Raw genomic sequence first — 20,067 nt, forward strand, 5'->3', positions numbered from 1 at the left:
ATATATTCTCTTTGGCAGTAGATTCTTTAAGCCAATGCTGTTTTAAAGATTCATCCATTTGTTATTATTGCTGTATAATGTTCCATTGTGTGAAAACACCACAATTTACTTATTAATACATCTATTAATAAATATGGTAGTTTTCCATCTTCATTTATTACTAATATTGTTGCTATTGATGGCCTAGTGCATGTCTTTTAGTAGACTTATGTATGTATTCTGATGGGGGTTAAGAGTGGAATTATAGTGTAAGCCTTCTTGTGTTCTACCACTTAGTAGTTGTAAGACTTAATACAAGCTACTTGTATAAAGTACTTGTATCAAGTGCCCTCTGAGTTTCAATTTCTTAATTCCTAAATCAGAATCAAATAATACTTAATTTATAGGGTTGTTATGAAGATTAAGAGTGAAATCTTTAAACTGACTAAATGAATAAGTGACTAAATTTTTTAAGAGCAAAATCTTCAAAGTCACGAAAAGAGCTTGACTCTTAGTAGATACTTAATACATATTAGCTATTTTATTTCCTTTTTTTAGTGAATAGCATAAATTTCTATTCAATTGTCTAGCCCCCAACCTATTGTAGCATTCTTGATTTACTCCTTTCTCTCATGAATTCAAGTCCAGTCCATCATCAAGTCCCATGATGGCTTTCTATAAACATATCCTGAATCTACCTTACCAGGTCTTCCCATTCCCACTCTTTCAACTTTAGTTCACACCACTGTCATCTCTCACTTGATACTTTCCAAACTGTTCCCATCGTTTCACGGTTTCACTTTTGATTAATCCATTATCAACAGTAATCAGAATAATTTTATATATTATGTATACATATATATATGCTTTTGTATATAATGTAATATCATTCTCTTTATTCAGAGTGAACAAATATAAATTAACAAAAATTCAAATGGCTTAAATTTATAGTTTATTATATGTTGTAAGACTTTACGATCTGGCCTTTTTTTCTCTCTGACTTCATTTCCTATCACTGTCCTTCTACTTTACCACACTCTAGCCATACTGGTTTTTGTGTTCTTAAGTTTGTCATTCAGATTTCTGCTGAAATATCCTCTTATTACCTTGGTGTCTGAGTACTTTTCCTGACTTCTCTCTCAGTTTGCCTCCACCAAATACCTTTCCCTTGAATATCATCCCTTTATATTTCATTCATTCCACTCATTTCTTTCTACAATAATATTGGTCAGTTTTTGGTCACTTGTTTATTTTCTTTCTCCTCTCTAGAATAAAAATGTTCCACAAGAGCAGAGACTTTGTCTTGCTTATTAGCTCTTTAACAATGCCTGGTAAATCATCCAGTTTCAATAAATACTTGAAATAAATGAGAGAATGAAATGAACTATCCTTCCGACTTCTTTTTGAAGTTTATTGCATGTATTGAAGTAAATATTTCAGGATGCACTATATCAATAAATATGTAAAGATACTTCACTTATAAAAATCCTAACTATATGGCTATAATTATTATAAGAGTCAATTTTATTAATAGGTTAAAAAGATCACTTGAATGGTTAAAATGGACATCTACTGGATTAATTTTTCCTTTCCTTGATGAAGTGAAAATAAATCACTGATAAGTAATGAAAATGAAAATGAAATTGCCATTGTTTTCTTTCCTGATGCTGTTATATTTTACCTTTAGAAAGACAAAACATGAGCCAGGATGATGTTTTCCATCAAAGAGAAAATAGTAGTGGTTAGGGATGAGATAGTTCCTCATAGGAAGAGTGTGAATATTGATTTGATATTTATCAAATTATTATTATTTATTATTTTTATTATTTTTTATTATTTTATTTTATTTTACTTTATTATTTATTTTATTTTAAAAGTATTTATTTTACTTTATTAAGATAAAATAAAATAATAAAATAAAAAGTATTTATTTTACTTTATTATTAATTATTATTAATTATGGGACCCTTTTTATTTGTAATAGGCAAACATACATTTGCATCTATTGTTACTTCTTTTCTAACTATGACCTGTCAATAAATAACACCAATGTTGTAAGTCTCTAGAAATAGAGGTTAAAAGTTTCCTCTCTATCTTTGGAGGTATTTTCCATTTATGAATCAAAGACTTAGTGTTTATGATAAATACAAGACATTCCTCATTTTGATGCTGGGAAGTGGAATAGTTGAACTTCTCTAAGATAATTGATAAAACTTGAGGAAAACAGAGCTCTAGTTTGAAGCTTTAATTTTTTTAACTAAGAATTCTGTTTTCAGGTGCTGAGGATTAAGGAAGGCACTTGTTGTGATGAACACCAAGTGATCTCTGGAATTATTGAATTACTATATTTTATATCTGAAACTAATATCACATTATATGTTAACTAGAATTTAAATATAAAACTTAAAAGATTCTATTTTCAATATCTAAAAATGATTTATTTATCTCTATCATTTTCTCAATGGAAATTATTCCTTTAATTAATTCACAAAAATGTATTGACCTTTAAAATACTACATTAAAGATCATTCCATGTTTATGACAATATCCCCCTGATTTAAGCTTAAGTAAAACAAAGAAAAGCAAAACTAACTTAGACAATGTTCTTTCTCTTTCACTGTTTTTGCTTTCACATGCAGTATTCCTACTGACAGCTGGGTGAAAAAAGGTGCATTATAGAAACATTAACATGCCAAGTTTCCTTACAGGCCGTGGCTGCCAAGCAGATAAATGTGTAGTGTGAATTAACAAGCATGCTGCACCTGGGTTTTCTCAGTGGTATTAAAAATAATTCTTCCCACAGCATAGCTATGGTAGCACTGATGCCTTAAGACCTAATATTAATAAGATTTGTATACCCTGAAGCTAAATAAGGAAGATTTGGAAACCAGGGAATGTAATGTTATTCACCCTAACTTATGAAGTAACATATGAGACTTTTTAGATTTTAAGAGAAGTTATGGAAAGAAAGTTCAAAAAGCAGTTACACAGAGGGGTGCCTGGGTGGCTCAGTCGGTTGAGCGTCCGACTTCGGCTCAGGTCATGGTATCACTATTACTGAGTTGGAGCCTCGCGTAGGGCTCTGTGCTGACAGCTCAGAGCCTGTTTCGGATTCTGTGTCTCCCTCTCTCTCTGCCCCTCCCCCACTCATGATCTCTCTCTCTCTCTCTCTCTCTCTCTCTCTCTGTCAAAAATAAATAAACCTTAAAAAATTAAAAAGAAAACAGTTACACAGAGTCAACAAATCCATTTTGTTAGATCTGGATAATATAAAAATAAAGTGAGTACTTTTACTGAGTGCTTACTATATATCAGAAGCTCTGATAAGTGCTTAGATCATTAATTAGTTGGGCTCCCTATTTAGTCCTTTAACCTACTTTTTTCCTGCTTTTTGCCCCCTCCAGTACTCTACTTTTATTTATTCCTTAGTGCTTATTACACACTACCTCATCAGACGCTTTACTTATTATTTTTTATTTTCATATTGTCTCTTTCCATCACAATGAATGCTCCTCAAAGATAAATTTTAGCAGTCAGGATATGCTAGAGTATACTGCAGTAACAACCCCAAACTTCAATGACTGAATGCAATAAAATTTATTTTTTACCTATGTAATGTGTATCAGTAATCTACAGAAGGTTTTATACAATGTAGTCACTCGGGAATCCAGAAGACTCTGTCTCCAAATATGCTTTCATGATCACAAAACCTGGGAAGAGCAAGTATAATTGCTCACAGAGGCTTAAAGCTTCCAAAGTGACATACGTCACTTTTACTTATGTTTTATTAGGCAAAGAATGTCAGATGGCTATGTCTGAATTCAACAGTGCTCGGAAGGGGCTTACATTTTAGTGCACAGAATATAAGTTACCATATATCTTCCAATGATTGCTGCATCCCAAGGGGTGAGAAGAACACTTACTGGAGCATGGAAGATCCTGAATAAATACTACGGCTAGTATTATTATCATTACTTTACAAACAAGGAAAGTGAGGCACATGGAGGTAAAGCAACTTGCCAAATTCTAGGAAGAGTAGTGTATGAACTAGACAGTATGAATTCAGAAACGATACTCATTTTTAAAGTATTTTTTTAATGTTTATTTATTTTTGAGAGAAAGAGCGCAAGTGGGGAAGGGGCAGAGAGAGAGGGAGACACAGAATCCAAAGCAGGCTCCAGACTCTGAGCTATCAGCACAGAGCCGGATGTGGGGCTCGAACTCACAAACTGTGAGATCATGACCTGAGCCGAAGTCGGACACTTAAGTGACTGAGCCACTTTAACTACTATATTGATAAGTTGATAAAAGAGACATTACTGTTGACAGTTAATACTCTAATTTCATTGAGAAATCGTGGCATAAACTCAGATAAGTTAGACTTCATCTGGCATACTCCCTCCACCTCCAAAAAGGGCTTTTGATGTTGACAATTTGGAGAAGAGAAGGAAGACACTTTAGTATAAGGTGCTAATGTGGAGGTACATGTTGTTTTGTGGTCAACAGTACTGGATATTTATTTTCCCAAAATTAATTATTCACAAGATATATATTTTTCATCATTAGATACAGAAATGTAAGTTTCTGCTGTGGAATTCTCAGAATGTACTCAATAATTTAGAAACCTGGGAAGTATAAGACTTTTCTGTATATCTTACATCTAAAAAAACAGACATAGGTAAACATGGTGATGTTTTGCATTTTGTTGAGAAAATTCTTTAAAGAAAATATGTGAATTAACTAATCAAAAAGCCTGGCAGTTAGGATGGAAAACAGAATTCCCATGTATTTATAAGCCAAAAATATAAAGGAGTCTCAGTGTTGAATAAGAAGCTTCTTGTTTGCGGGCAAAAGTGTTAGTTTCATAGCAGAAATTGCTAGTGTACCTTAGAGAAAGTAGTGTCTAATTTCATGTGTATTTTACCCAGAGGAAAGTAAATTATACCAAAATATTATAGACCGTACTGGCTTCCAAGAATGAATGTATGCATATGATAACTAACATGGAACAAGTTTGCTAAAGTCATTTTTGACCCAGAAAATGTCCATTAGGCACATGCCATATAGCAAAGAACTAAATGAAGGTGTGAAGACAAACTACAATATCAGGTGGGTATGTTTTAAGTCATCCTACTCTGTCTAGTGTCTTTAAAACTGCTTTGGGTTTTCCTAATGAATTAGGTTTGGAGAATATATATTTTGGTGAATTTTGCTTGGCAGTATGTCCACATAGAATGTTACCTAATATAAATCATTGTTATGAATTTTTGTAACTATATTTAAAGACCATTTGTCTTTATTTTGTTTGTTAGTTTATTGCACCGTTGCAAAACTTTGGAAGGCATTCCTCTCTATTTCTCTTTATCATGTAATTGTATTTTTCCATTTAAGTATAAACTGACCATTTGCTTGCAGAGATGTGTCTATATGTAATTGCCAACATTGTACCCACATTCTCATGTGTCTAATCTAATGTAATATGGTATTTGAAAATTAATATTGTATATACGTCATGTATTATATATAAACATTATATAAATTACATTTTCTAGGTGTGCCTGGGTGGCTCAGTCAGGTGTCTGACTCTTGGTTTTGGCTCAGGTCATGATCTCATGGTTTATGGGATGGAGCCCTGCATGGGGCTCTGCGCTGACAGTGTGGAGCCTGCTCGAGATTCTCTCTCTCTCCCCCTCTCTCTCTGTCCCTCCCCATCTCGAGAGAGTGCACTCTCACTCTCTAAAAAAAAAAAAAAAAACTCAAAATAAACAACAAAAAAAATCAATATTCCACTTTCCTACCTTTATTCGATGGCATTCACTTTAATTAGAATGATCCCAGCATTTTAAAAGTTATTTCAATTGTTTTTACCTATTACCTAAGGCAATAAAATACCTAGGAAACATTCACTAACAAATAAAATGTAGGATTGATTTTTTTTTGCCTTTCTTTTTCTTAATACATATATCTTTAAAATATTTTTCCTATCTTAACACTTTTAAAGTTAATTGCCATTTGCAACAATGTGGATGGAACTAGAGTGTATTAAGCTAAGTGAAATAAATCAAGATAAATATCATATGATTTCACTCATATATGGAATTTAAGAAACACAACAGATGAACACGGGGGAAGGGAAGGAAAAATAAGATAGAAAGACAAAGGGAGGCAAACTATAAGAGACTCTTAAATACAGAGAACAATCTGAGGGGTGCTGGAGGGGTGTTGGGTGGGGGATGAGCTAAATGGGTGATGGGCATTAAGGAGGGCACTTGGGATGAGCACTGGGTATTATATGTAAGTGATAAATCACTGGGTTCTACTCCTGAACCAATACTAACTGTATGTTAACTAACTTGAATTTAAATAAAATTAAAAAAAAAATTAAACATTAATTTAATTTCACCAAGATACAAAATATAAGAAATCTAATATTACAAGGTAAGAATGTGATGATTTTACAGAATTAATGTCTCCAACTATTTCCCTGGTTTAGATTGTGAATGCATAAATAATGGCAGTTTGCTCAATTCCTACCCCTAAAACTTGAAGAGGGAATAGTAACAACTAACATTCATTGAACACTTCTGTGTGCAAGAAATTTTGCTAAGTGCTGTCAAAAGGTAAACTGAGGCATATTAAAAACTTTAAAAGTCTATTTGAGCCAACATTCATTTTCAATCAGGCAGCACATGCCAGAACTGGTTAGGAGTAAGTACTCCACCCACAGGAGCTGGAGGAAAGACTTCCATGGCGAAAAGGCGGAAGCAAAGCAAGATTATTTGGTTGGTTGTAACTTAAGTGCTTGCATTACTTGGAAAAGCCTAGTTGGCTGTTTGTAATCGCGTACTTATGTTTTGATATTTTAACCTTGAGGCATTTACAGGAGTAGGTTTTGGGATTTGCTAACATAGACTGTTAAGGCATTAAAACTACCTCAGTCTAATGGCCTCCTTAAAATTAATTTAACAATGCTACACATACATTATTTTGTTTAAACATCAGAACATCCACCAAAATATATGCAGGATTATTATCCTTATTTTAAAGATAATGAAACTCGGGCCTAGGGAGATGAAGTGGCTTGCCCAAGGTCATTTAGTCAGGAGATACAGAAGTCTTCTATAAACCCAGGCAGTGTGATGCCAGATTGGCATTTAACTTCTCCACAATATTACCTCACACTCACTCTCTGAAGGTGCAAGAGTTCCTGCTAGGAAATGGGTAATATCAAGATCACCTCCTCCCACATCAACCATGCCTAGGGAGGTATTAAATCCCATGTTACAGGCAAGAACAAGCTGAGAATAGTTACAAGAAATTGCTCAGGGTCTGACCAATAGTAAGTAGCAGGACCAGGACTCCAATCCTTGTTGTCTGGGACCGATCATAGTGAAACTGGTACAGGAGTACACCAAATTGTAAATGTGGTTTTCTTGAATTAGTTTTGAGGGTAGAAACAAACACGCACTTTAAATTGTTTTTTCTTAAATGAATTGCACTTAGTTAATCAAAGAGTACCAAAAAAAAAAAAAAAAAGGTACTGGAAGCTCATTTAACATTTTCCCATTACCTACAAATGAGTTGGTAAATTTGGTATTTTGTTGTAAAAGATATTGGAATTGTGGGGAACTTCACCTTGTACATATTTTCTTTAGATGTTAGAGTTATTTTTATTTTCAAATTGCATATATGCTAAAGAAAAGTTATCATCTTAACAGAAAACTTTATATAACTTCCCATGCTCAAAACACTTAATTCTTGAGTCCTATAGTTTTGACAATTACCGAAAATAAATTGTATACGTATATGTAATTTTTAAAAATAATTAGTGTTCAGTACAATAACCTGTTGTACAATTTTAATTAGAATTCATTAAATCTCTCTTTTTTGGGGGGTTTATTCTTAAGGGGTACTACTTTAAGTGAGGCAAATACTGAATACTATTAAGGAAGGCAAAATCTCCCTCATAAAATAAACATATTCTCTGTTGAGTGAAATGAGACAAGGATATGAAAACAAACAAACAAATTGAAAGCATCCAGACAGACCCAGGACATATCTGAAAGATGAACTTGTTGAAAACTTTCTACACTGTAATATTTTTTTCTCAATTGCCAACTTCTTCAATTTGAGTTAGTGTGAACTACTAAGGCATTAATGTAAACAGCTAAAACATCATAAATTTTGTATAACCATAAGTGATAAGTAAATAGTGGTAATTAGGGTAAAAGTCATTGTTTATGTGTACATAGTTTAGGTCATTTGTGAAATATTGCTTACAACTTGTGAGCATTTTGCATCTTTTACTTTGAAAAAGCTGAACTATTATTAATCACTTATTTTCCATCCTTTCTCTTTCCTTTCTCTCACTTTCCTTCTTCCCCTTCCTGACATGTAGGTTTACATTATATTATGCCTACTCTACTGTGTGCCCAGACATGATGTCAATGGCAGTGTTCTTTCAAGAGCTGGCTCCACCACCTATGGGCTGTGCAGTCCTAGGACAGTTTTACTTAATGTTTTCCTCTTATTAAAGCAAGGATACTAAAACTATTTACTTCATAATGTTGTTGTGAGATGTAAATGTGTTATTAAATGTGAAACTCTCGCTTTAGGTGCCTGGCATATAATGGGCTGTCAACAAAGGTTTTTATAGTGAATGGTAATTTTATTTTATTTTATTTTATTTTATTTTATTTTATTTTATTTTATTTTATTTTATTTTATTCATTTATTTTTAAACTTTTATTTACTATTAAGAGACAGAGCGTGAACAGGGGAGGGGCAGAGAGAGAGGGAGACACAGAAACGGAAGCAGGCTCCAGGCTCTGAGCTGTCAGCACAGAGCCCAATGCGGGGCTTGAACTCACAAACCACAAGATCATGACTTGAGCTGAAGCCAGACGCTTAACCGACTGAGCCACCCAGGCACCCCAGTGAATGGTAATTTTAAATGTGTTTGTAATATCCAACTTCTGAGAAGATATGGAACAGGAAAACTATATTATAAAAAAGGTCATTTATAGGCTTTTGTCTCTCATTAATAAGCCCACAGAATATTTTAACAAAACCAAATCCTAAGCAAAAGCAATCAAATTCTGTAACATATAAAAAGGAAAAAAACATCATAAACAAGGAGGTTTATCTCAGGGAGATATGGGTTTTTTTCCAGCTTTGCTGAGATCTAATTGACATATACTACTGTGTAAGTTTAAGGTGTACAGTGTGGCAATACATCTATATTGGGAAATGATTACAACAATAATGGTTACCACATTTATCACCTCACATAGAAATCATTTATTTGTGTGTACAATTACAACTATTAAGATCTATTCTCTTAGCAACTTTCAAGTGTATAATACAGTATTGATAAATGCAGTCCCCGGCTGTACATTAGGTCATCAGAATTCATTCTTCTTATACCTGGACCCTTCACTCATTTCCCTTACTCCCTTGTTCCTGGAAACCACCAATACACTCACTGTTTCTTTTTCTTTTCTTTTCTTTTCTTTTCTTTTCTTTTCTTTTCTCTTCTCTTTTCTTTTCTTTTTTTTAAGTTTATTTACTTTTGAGGGGGGATGGGGGGAGAAGCAGAGAGAGAGAGTGAGAGGGAGAGAGACAATCCCAAGCAGGCTCCGCACTGTCAGCAAGAAGCCCCTTAGGACTTCATCTCACGAATTGTAAGATAATAACTTGAGACTAAATTAAGAGTCAGTTGTTTAACCTACTGAATCACCCGGCGACCCCTACTCACTGTTTCTATGTGTTCAATTTCTTCTAATTCTCATCACATAAGTGAGATTAAATAGTGGTCATCTTTCTCCAACTTATTTCCCTTAGTACGATGTTCTAAAGTTTCATCTATGTTCTTTCAAGAGAAAACTTAGTTGTTTTCATGTCTTGGCTATGGTAAGTAATGTTACCACAAACATATATCCTTTGACTATATACCCAGCAGTGGGAGCGCTGAATCATATGGTAGTTCTGTCTTCATTTTGTTTTTGTTTTTGTTTTTGAGGAGCCTCCATACTGTTTTCCACTGTCACAGCTATACATATTTACATTCCCAGCAATACCGCACAAGAGTTCTCTTTTCTCCACATCCTCTCCGACACCTATTATCTCTTATCTTTTTAATAATAGCCATTCTAACAGGTATGAAGTGATAGCGCATTGCGGTTTTGATTTCCTTGACGACTGTGATGTTGAACACCTTTTCATGTATCTACTGGCCATTTGTAGGTCTTTAGAGAAATGTTTATTCAAATTTTTTGTCTATTTTAAAATCAGATTGTTCAGTTTTTTGTGCTATTGAATTGTATGAGTTCTTTATATATTCTGGATACTAACCCTTTATCAGATAGATGGTTTGCAAATATTTTCTCCTATTTCATATATTGCCTTTTAATTTAGTGAAATCACCTCTGGGCAAGTGGGGTTGCAGGCTGTCTTTCCTGGGAGTGTAGTACCACTGGTTGGATTCTGTATCTGGTCAGTTCTGGGGATTGTGCTCCTCAATTACTCCCATTTGAGTGGGGCCCCAAGCTGTGCTTCCCAACCAAATGGTGCTATAGGACTCTACAGGCAGGGTTCTGCTGTTGGGTGAGGTTGCAGCATACACTTTCTGGTTGGGCAAGGCCTCCAGCTCTACCCCATAGTTGGGTAGGCTAGGGATTGTGCTTAACAGTTAGGCAGAGTCACTGTCCCAACTTCCTGGTCAGGTGGGGCCCCACACTAGTCTCTGTGATTGGCTGGGGTCACAGACTACGCTCTCTACCTGGGAAAGGCTTCCAGCCATGTTCAACAGTTGAGACAGACTATATGCTGGGTTCCACTGATAAGACGAGTTGTAGGCTGGGCTCCATGGCTGAGTGGTCCCATAGGCTGGACTCCAAGTATCCACTCAGGGTCAATGTTCAGGTTCCTAGATATTTGGGTCCAGAGGCTATGCTCAACAGTTGAGTAGGAAAGTGGCTTGGCTCTTTGCCCAGGCAAGTCATAGGTGTACTCTGTGGCTGTTGGGCATCTGTGGCCTTGCTTCCTAGAGGGGTATGACCAGAGGCTATACTAAGCAATTGGGTGGGACTACAAGTTTTCTTCCTGGCTGGGTAGTGCCATCGAGTGAGTTTCAAGGCCTCTATGGTACACTGGTTGGGATTCCAAATCGGGCTGAACTGCCAACCAAACTCCCTGGTCAAACAAGGGTACTGACTTGGTTCTGTAGAAAGGCAGAACTGTTGGCTGGGATCTCTGCTCAGGGGTGCTGCTGTAAGGATGATGGCAGTCAACCAAGATCTGAACACTGTTTGCTATAAGCTGCACCTCCCTTATCTCTGTCTGATCCCCCTGGTTGAGCTCTGCAGGAATTTCCAAGAGGTAAGACGCCAGTGAACCTCCCAGGAAGTTCTCCAGGACACTGGAGAAGCTGGATGTCCACACTGGGTTTTCTTTTCCACTAGGGGAACAATAATGATGGCACAGTGTGGCACTGGGTTGCCCTGGGGAAGGGGCAGTATAATCAAGATGAAACCACTCCTATTACCTTCTAGTTAAGTCTTTCTTGGTATCTTGGTTGTCCAGGAGAGTTCTGGGTTCTGAGATTTTCACAATGCAGTCTTGTTTATGGATAGCTGCTAGTTGGTCTTGTGAGAGGGACTGAAGCTGGAAATGACCTATATCACCGTTTTGATAACATCCACTTTTGAAGAATGCATGTTGAATTTAGCATTTGACTATCAATTAATGTAAGTGAACAAATTAACAGAGTGAAGGAGAAAGCTATGATTATCTCAGTAGATACAGAATGAGCTTTTAATATAAATCAATACTCACTTAAAAAAACTCTTATCAAATTATATATACAGTAAAACCTTGGTATGTGAGCATAATTCATTCTGGAAACATGCTTGTAATCCAAAGCACTTGTATATCAAAGTGAATTTCAAGAACCATTGGCTCAGTCGTAGTCATGTGACATTTTGCAAGATATTGCTCATTTATAAAGTTAAAATTTATAAGAAATGTTTGTTCATCTTGTGGAACATTCACAGAACAAGTTATTCACAATCCAAAGTTTTGCTGTAATAGGAAACTTCCTTAATTTAATAAAGAATGTCTACAAAAATTCTGTGCCAAATATTACATTGAATAATAAAATATTGACATCTTGTCCATGGAGTCTGGGAGGAGGCAAGGATGTTTGTTATCAGCACTTCTTCACAATAGTGTACAGTAGGTCTTACCAAGTATAACAGGTCAAAACACTGAGGTATAAAGAAGAAAAATGGTTATTATTTTCAGATGATATTATTGTGTTCATAGAAAAATCAAATCAGACAAATTAGAGGTATGCATCATGGCTATAGAGTAGTAAATTAAATACTGTAAAGAGGTAAAATTTTCACAATTTATCCATAGTTCCACACAACGTTAATCAAATTTCCAGCAAGTATTTTTTTGTATGCAAATTGACCAGGTGATATAGAGATGAAGGATTTAGAATGATTAAAAACATCTTGAAAAAAAGCAAATACATTTGAATAATTTATATTAACAGATTTTATGAATTATTATAAATAATTAAGATATTGTGGTATTAGTGAAAGGATAGATGAACAGGTGAAACTATAAGAAATTCAGAAATAGGTACACGCATTTAGAATCATATAAATCATAGAACTGACACTGTGGCACAGGGAAAACTAATATTCTTTTCAATAAATTGTTCCGAATCAAATGAATATCTTCATTAAAAATAAAAGAGTTTAATCTGTACCTCACATCATATGCATGAATATAGTTCAGATAGAGTGTAAATTAAATGTGGTTCAGAGGGTCAATATTTCTATGTGTTAAGATTGTACACACATGCAGATATTTTTAAATGAATATCAAATAAACAAAAGGAAAGCCTTCCAGCTATATGTAGAAGGGTACTAAAGGAATATACATGTGTTTTCTATAATGAGGCTTCTGTGTTCATTAAACTGGATACCTAGGCTACATTTGAATATTGGCAATTATCGCATTTAGTCATGGACTTATTCATATTTAAGGCAAATAATTGTTTTTCTTATTAAGGCTTTGATTGAAATAACATATTGAAAGATTAAGAAACATTTGAAGATTCCTTATGGCTGATCTATGGTTACGGAATTATGTATAAAATTTCTAAATTTCTAGTATTCATCTTCTACTAAACATGAAAAAAATCCATGCAGTGAATCATTTTGACATCATTTCTTTGATATATTTTGACTTTCTTTGGGAAACATGGTTGATTTAAGGAAAAATTTAGATGGAGTTTTCCCCCTATATTGAGTCTTTCTAAAAGCAACACAAAATGATAATAATAAAAATATTTATCCCCAATATTTGCTTTCCTATTGATTTTAACTTATTTTTAACATTAATCCTTTTTTTTAAATTCTGTGCAATTTTTCTTAAAAATGGCTTTCATAGTCTCTTATGTATTTCAATTTAGCAAAAAGTATGATTTATTACTCTTGCATTGAGGCTTTTTAGTGTATTATGTGGCTGTTCTTTCAAAGGAAAATATTCCTTTGTGCATTCCTCTAGCAAACAGGTAGTGTGGCGTCTCCAATGTCAAAGTGACAATCTTCCAATCACAATCATTTCCCAAATAGTATTCAGTGGAAAAATAACATCTGTAGATTAACTCAAACCATCATGATAAAATGAAGCAGGTGCTCATATTAGCATTTCTAAAGCTAGAGAAATCCATCTGCAGAAACTTGATTTACAGTAATTTTAACCTGATTTATTCTTCATTATAAGTAAGTGCACTACCCAAGAGATATGTGAATCATAGTACTTAGTGAGATAAACATATTTAGAAGATTATGATCTTGCAGAAAATCTGTTGTTACTCTCCTTGAACAAGAGTCTTTAGAAATCATTTGCTCTTTTGCTTTATTTAACTGTAATGATATATATAATGAAAAGTAATAATTTTTCTTTCCATAGCTAAAAAAAGATAATATAGATCTATAACCAAATAAATTTTTACGATACGAAAAAATGCTTTTTACCTAGTGATGTGAAATTTAGGACTACTCTCTTAACAACTTTCAAATATACCATACAGCAGTGTTAACTATTTTTATAATGTTGTATATTACATCACTAGCATGAACATATATATTAAAATAATATAGGAAATAATTTAGAAGGCTGCCAATAAAAGATTAAACAATTACTGTTCCTTGACAGAATAAAGTATTATGCAATTGTTAAAGGGACATTCAACCTATATGTATAATAATAATTATGGATTGATGGCCACAATACATTATTAATTTTTAAAAACAGTAAACATTAGAACAGCATGGATAATTTAAAATCATGCACACATAGACTTGGAAAATTACCCAGAAGTACACATTTCTAAGTATTTATCAGTATTAATTTCTAAAGGTAGGAGTGTCTTTCATCTCTCACTTTATATACCTCTCAATATTTGAATATTTTCTTATTGATTTTGTATTATCTTTACTTTTTGAATATATAAAATATTTTTAATTAAGGAGGGTACTGATTATTACTGCTTAAGGAGCTCTTCCTTAATAGGTTGTATTCTTCCTAGATAGTAATCATGAATTGCATAGGAAAATGATTACTCATGTGCTAGAGACAGTCCTCTTAAACATTATAACCTACATATAGAAACAATATTTTTACATGGAATATTTAATTTTGATCATGTATGAAAATACCTAAAACTGAAAGTATATAAAACTTAAATATATTTTGAATATATATGTTTCTTAGAAAACACAGTTTTACCAATACCTGAAATGAATGCTATCAATTAAACAGAACAACTGATTACAAAATGTTGAGAACCTGATTGTGAATTCTTTGACATGAGATACATAAAACATCTCTATCATGTCCAACAAGCCAATGGAAATTAATTGATTTCCAAGGCATTTATAGAACAGAGGTGACAAGTTAGAAGAACAGTAGTAGTAATAAAGTATTCTGGCCTCTGATGTGCTATCTGTTTGGATGGAACTATATCTATATCAGTGTTTTTCTTAGAACATTCAGAATGTGTATTTCTCCCAAGAATGTCAGGACAATGAGTTGACCTTGCTCTCTCCTGGATAGTTTTTCTCTTTATTTGTTTCAAGCTACTTTTTGTAGGCCTGTAACAAATAAAGAATAGTATCTATACAATAAATACATCTCATCAGAGATAGCCTTAGAAATGTAAGGAGATTCAAATCTGATAAAGATATATTGTTTATCATACTCTGCCATTTTCATCCTATCCCATACCACCTCTAATATTAGCTGGCCTCCAAAAATGTTAGTGAAATCAAGTTACATAAATAACATGAGTGTTCAACTAAAGAGAAAATAAGAAGAGGTTTCAAATATGGGATAAAAATATATGGTGGAAATTAGGAAAAGTGATTCCACTTAATATAGGTATTTTGGAGCATTTCAGTTAAATATATATATATATATATATATATATATATATATATATCCCTTAGCTCTTTTCTAGATACATACATCTAGAAGATAATGTGCACATTATCTTTATGAGCTCCTGATAAACCACTAGATGACTGATTTCTGCCATACTGCAAATCATCTGTCCTTGATCCAACTTTTATCACGATCATGGTTGAACTCCAACCAATTAAATCTTTAGCCACATTATTTGCAACCCTGAGCTAAGTCCACAGTCCTTCTCTTTGCTCTGCAGGCCCTACACATTTGGCCAGATGACTTTTCATTTTCTGGTTAACTCCCTACTTTCTCTGGATTCTGACTTTCCCACCTTTCCTTCTCTAGTTCTCATGTAAGTTGAGTACATAGTATGGTATAATCTTTCCCCATATCTCTGATTTCTGGCTTCTGGTTTTCATTATTTATTTTTTTAACTAATATTCACTATAAGTAAACAGATCAGAACAAGGTAGGTAGATGCAACAAAAATTACTAATATGAGAAAATGTACGAAGTTACCAGAAATCAACTCAAATTTTCATATCTCTCCTTAAGTAAGGTTCTCAGGCCTCAGACACTGAGACAAGGAGTTAGTGTAAGTGATTAATTAAGGAAATGCTTCCAGGAGAAATCCTCAAAGAAATGGAAAAGGCAAGAAAGAAAAGTGGAGGAAATCAAAAAAGGGTATAATTTCACATAAAATCTCAGCTTTTAGTCTGGTCCCACAAGGAACTTTGGAATGAAACTTATGCTTCAGGGTTTGTCTTGATTTGAGGCAAGGCCCTTAGGCTTTCAGTCAACTGTACCAGTTGACTATTCGCTAAGACCACCCTGTAGGACCATTGAAAAAACCTTCCCAGGCACCTCTAGCTCTTTGAGTAGGAAGGGCAAAATGATCCAGTAGCTCAAGGGCAGGGCTTTGAAACAGGTGTGTTAAAAGCTATGCACAAGGGGGATGCCTGGGTGGCTCAGTTGGTTAAGTGACTGACATTGGCTCAGGTCATGATCTCTTGGTTCATGAGTTCAAGCCCCATGGCTCAGGGCCTGCAGCCTGCTTCAGATTCTGTGTGTGTCTCTCTCTGTTCCTCCCCCATTCGCACTGTCTCTCTCTCTCTCTCTCTCTCAAAAATAAATAAAAATTTTAAAAAATATATTTAAAAAAAAGCTATGCACAAGGAAGAGGCAAGGTAGGATTATTGAAAGGATCAAAGAAATCCTAAGGGATGTGCCCACATCAGAGAGTTTGCTATATAGTCTTTACTAAAACTTGTATTTGGGTTTGACTTGCTTTTGTCAAACTGCCTTTCTTGATTGCCTTATAATTTCTCCATGATAATTTGTTTTGTTTCCTTTGCCTTTCTTCAAATTGTTCCCCTGAGGTGAAAGTCTTTTTGAATATGTTCATCAAGTCTCCCTTTTCTCCTAAATAACAATGAGAAAAATTGTTTTCAGAAAGGTGACAAAAATGAGAGAAATGTCTAATTATCAAGGTCTCTAGCCAATTGGAGGCTACTTTCTTTCAGTGCTCGGGAGGGGCCACTTTTGCTGGCCTGGAGTATTTCAGAAATCTGGGGTCCAGTAGTTCTAAGTATTTCCATCGAAGCAGTCTCCATACAGATTTTGAGGGTTCACATATTTTCTGCCAGGTCTCTGACTTTAGTAAAGGAAACCTGTAAATTCTGTCTTACACATAAAGTTTGATAGATTTCTGATCACACTTCAGTGAATTTATTTTTCAGAGTGGAGCTTAAACATAAGTAACAAATATAACAAGCAGTTAGAAATATTCTTAAGAGTAAAATTTGTATACATCAAGACCTAGACCAAAGTCATTTTACCTAATGTACTTCTTATCAATGCTTCAATGTTAAGTATTGGTGCTTCTAGCTTAAGAATTAATGAAGAATTTAATTTTAACCTCCAGATGATTTAATATTAGTGGTCTTCTGACTGTCACTCCCATACCAATTTGCTTTCTGAATTTGCTCTAGAATATGTTCGCGTTGCTTCTGTCTTAATTGATTATTTTGCTTTATCTTTTACTAATTTATATTTAGTTCCCTGCAGAAAAATCAAATTTATTTCTTACATTTTATTTATTTTATATTTCTTTTTAAATTAAAAAAAAAAACATAAAAGTAAAAAAAAAAAAAAGATGTTTATACTGAATATATAACATAGACCTGTTTCCCAACAGGAATAAATGTTTATATGCTGACCATGAGTTATTTCTTGTTTGTAGCTCTTGTGTTGTATTTCAGCAGAAAGTCTGGATCCAGCTTCACTGTAAGTCTGCAGCTCATTTCTTGTAATCTTTATATGGGAGTATACTGAACTTCTTGCTTTTGTGATTTTACCAGTTTAGGAAACACAACTGGATTCCCTTGCTAATTATGCTTGTATTTTAAAGGAGATATACTTTCTCTAAATGTTTTATAAAACTATCCTTTTGAACACAACATTTTTAACAATTAAAATTACTTTTTGGCCGCCTGGGTGGCTCATTCAGTTAAATATCCAACTTCAACTCAGGTCATGATCTCACAATTTGTGAATTCGAGCCCTGCGTGAAGCTCTGCACTGATAGCTTAGAGCCTGGAGCCTGCTTTGGATTCTGTGTCTCCCTGTCTTTCTCTCCCACCCTTGCTTGTGCTCTGTCCTTCTCTCAAAATAAACATTAAAAAAAAATAAAATTTCATTTTATTTACTAATTTTTTTTCTAAGTTTGTAAAATCTCCTTTGAAAAAGTTCTGGGCAAGATTTCATTACGGCAATGCTAAATAGAGATCAGAGGTCTTCAACATGGAGTTGAGAAAATGAGATGGGAAGGAAAAATCCAGAGATAGTACAAAGTACATAAAGACCTGAGGGTCAGAACTTAAATATATTGGTTCCCAGAGCACTGAAGGATGTAAGTGGTGTAGATAAGATTTATGTGGTTTCTGGAGGTAGTTATTTACTCCTTGACTAAGCACACCTTTCAGAAGAGCCAATTCCCATGAAAATAAGAGGAGGAAAATAGAATTCTACAAAGCGAAGCTATTAATACTTACAGCTGTTTGTCTTAAGACTTTTGTTTTTCCTAATGGATTTACACATATCATAAAATGTTTAATATTAGCTCACAATTTTAAAGTGAATTAAATAAAATCACAAGAGATATTAATGGTACTTAAACAGTCAGCCAGACCATACTGTAAACAAATATGATAAAATTTATGCTCATATATTACTCTCCATTGTCATTTGAAAGATTAAATGTTTGATACTTAAGACTATTTGCAGAAAACTCTTCCAGCATGTCAGACAACATAAATTTAGCTTCTATAAATTAAAGGGAATCCAAGATGTCATAGTTAAATGTCAATAGATTTCTGTATTTAAGACTTCTGACCAACAGATGAAAGGGTAGAAATTAATGTAGGACCCAAGCAAGGAAGACATGATACCTTTAGATTCAAATCAAAGATTCTGTGCTTAACATATAAATGAGGTGGGAGACAATAACAGGATAAACTAGGAAGAAAGATATTGGTCTTATGCTCTAGGACAGGAATTGGAAGCCTATGGATTTGGGCCCAAACTGGCCTGGCACTCATTTTTAGAACTAAAGTTTTCTCAGAACACTGTCCCATGAATTCTTATGAATTTTCTATGGCTGTTTTCATGCTAAAATCATATGACCTGCAGAGCCTAAAAGATATCCTATGTGGCCTGTCTTTAGAAAAAAAAATTGACAATCCCTCTATTAGGTAATAATGTTTTTAATATACTAATGGTACATTAATGGTAAGTTATTAATGAGCAAAGGCAAGAAAAGTCATATAAATGGTTTTTAAGAACACTAGAGTGCAACTGTTCTTTAATCCTCAATTTTGTAAAGGCAGAGATTGTGATTTCTATCCCTGGAGAAATTTGGAAAAGGATTTTTTTTCTTCTACTTCTTCTTTTTTAATGTTGATTATTTTATTTTGAGAGAGAGAGAGGGAGAGAGAGTGCTAGTGTGAGGGGGGAAGGGCGGAGAGAGAGAGAGAGAGAGAGAGAGAGAGAGAGGGAGAGAGAGAATCCCAAGCAGGCTCCATGCTGTCAGCACAAAGCCTTACACCGGGCTCAATCTGGCAAACTGTGAGATCATGACCTGAGCTGAAATCAAGAGTCAGATGTTTACCTGACTGAGTCACCCATGTGCCCCTGGGAAAAGTATTTTCTAAATCAGTTTTTCTCAAAAAGTGTTTTATACACACACATCACTTAGGAATTCATTCAACTTCAGTTACTTAAACAAATGCAATTTTATTTTTCTTTGTATTATATTAGGCTTCCAAATAGTTATTAGAAGCACTTGGTGATACAACTCTGATGTTTGGACTGATTTTTGGTGATTTTATTGGCTTTTTCCTCTTGCTTTTATTTCATGGCTTTTAGGTAGCCTCTAATGCTCCAGACGCCTTCCATGATGGGAAAACTTAGGTAAAACAGATAGAGTCAGTTGTGGCAAATCTCCAACCAAGGATGAATGGTTATACATGTGTCAAATAGCCTCTATTATCCATAAAATATTCTAAGAGTTTGAGAATTTACTTTTTTTTTCAAATTATGGTA

Source organism: Panthera pardus, unplaced genomic scaffold (genome assembly GCF_024362965.1).
Source record: "Panthera pardus isolate Hobbes unplaced genomic scaffold, ASM2436296v1 HiC_scaffold_2, whole genome shotgun sequence".
Lineage (NCBI taxonomy): Eukaryota > Metazoa > Chordata > Mammalia > Carnivora > Felidae > Panthera > Panthera pardus.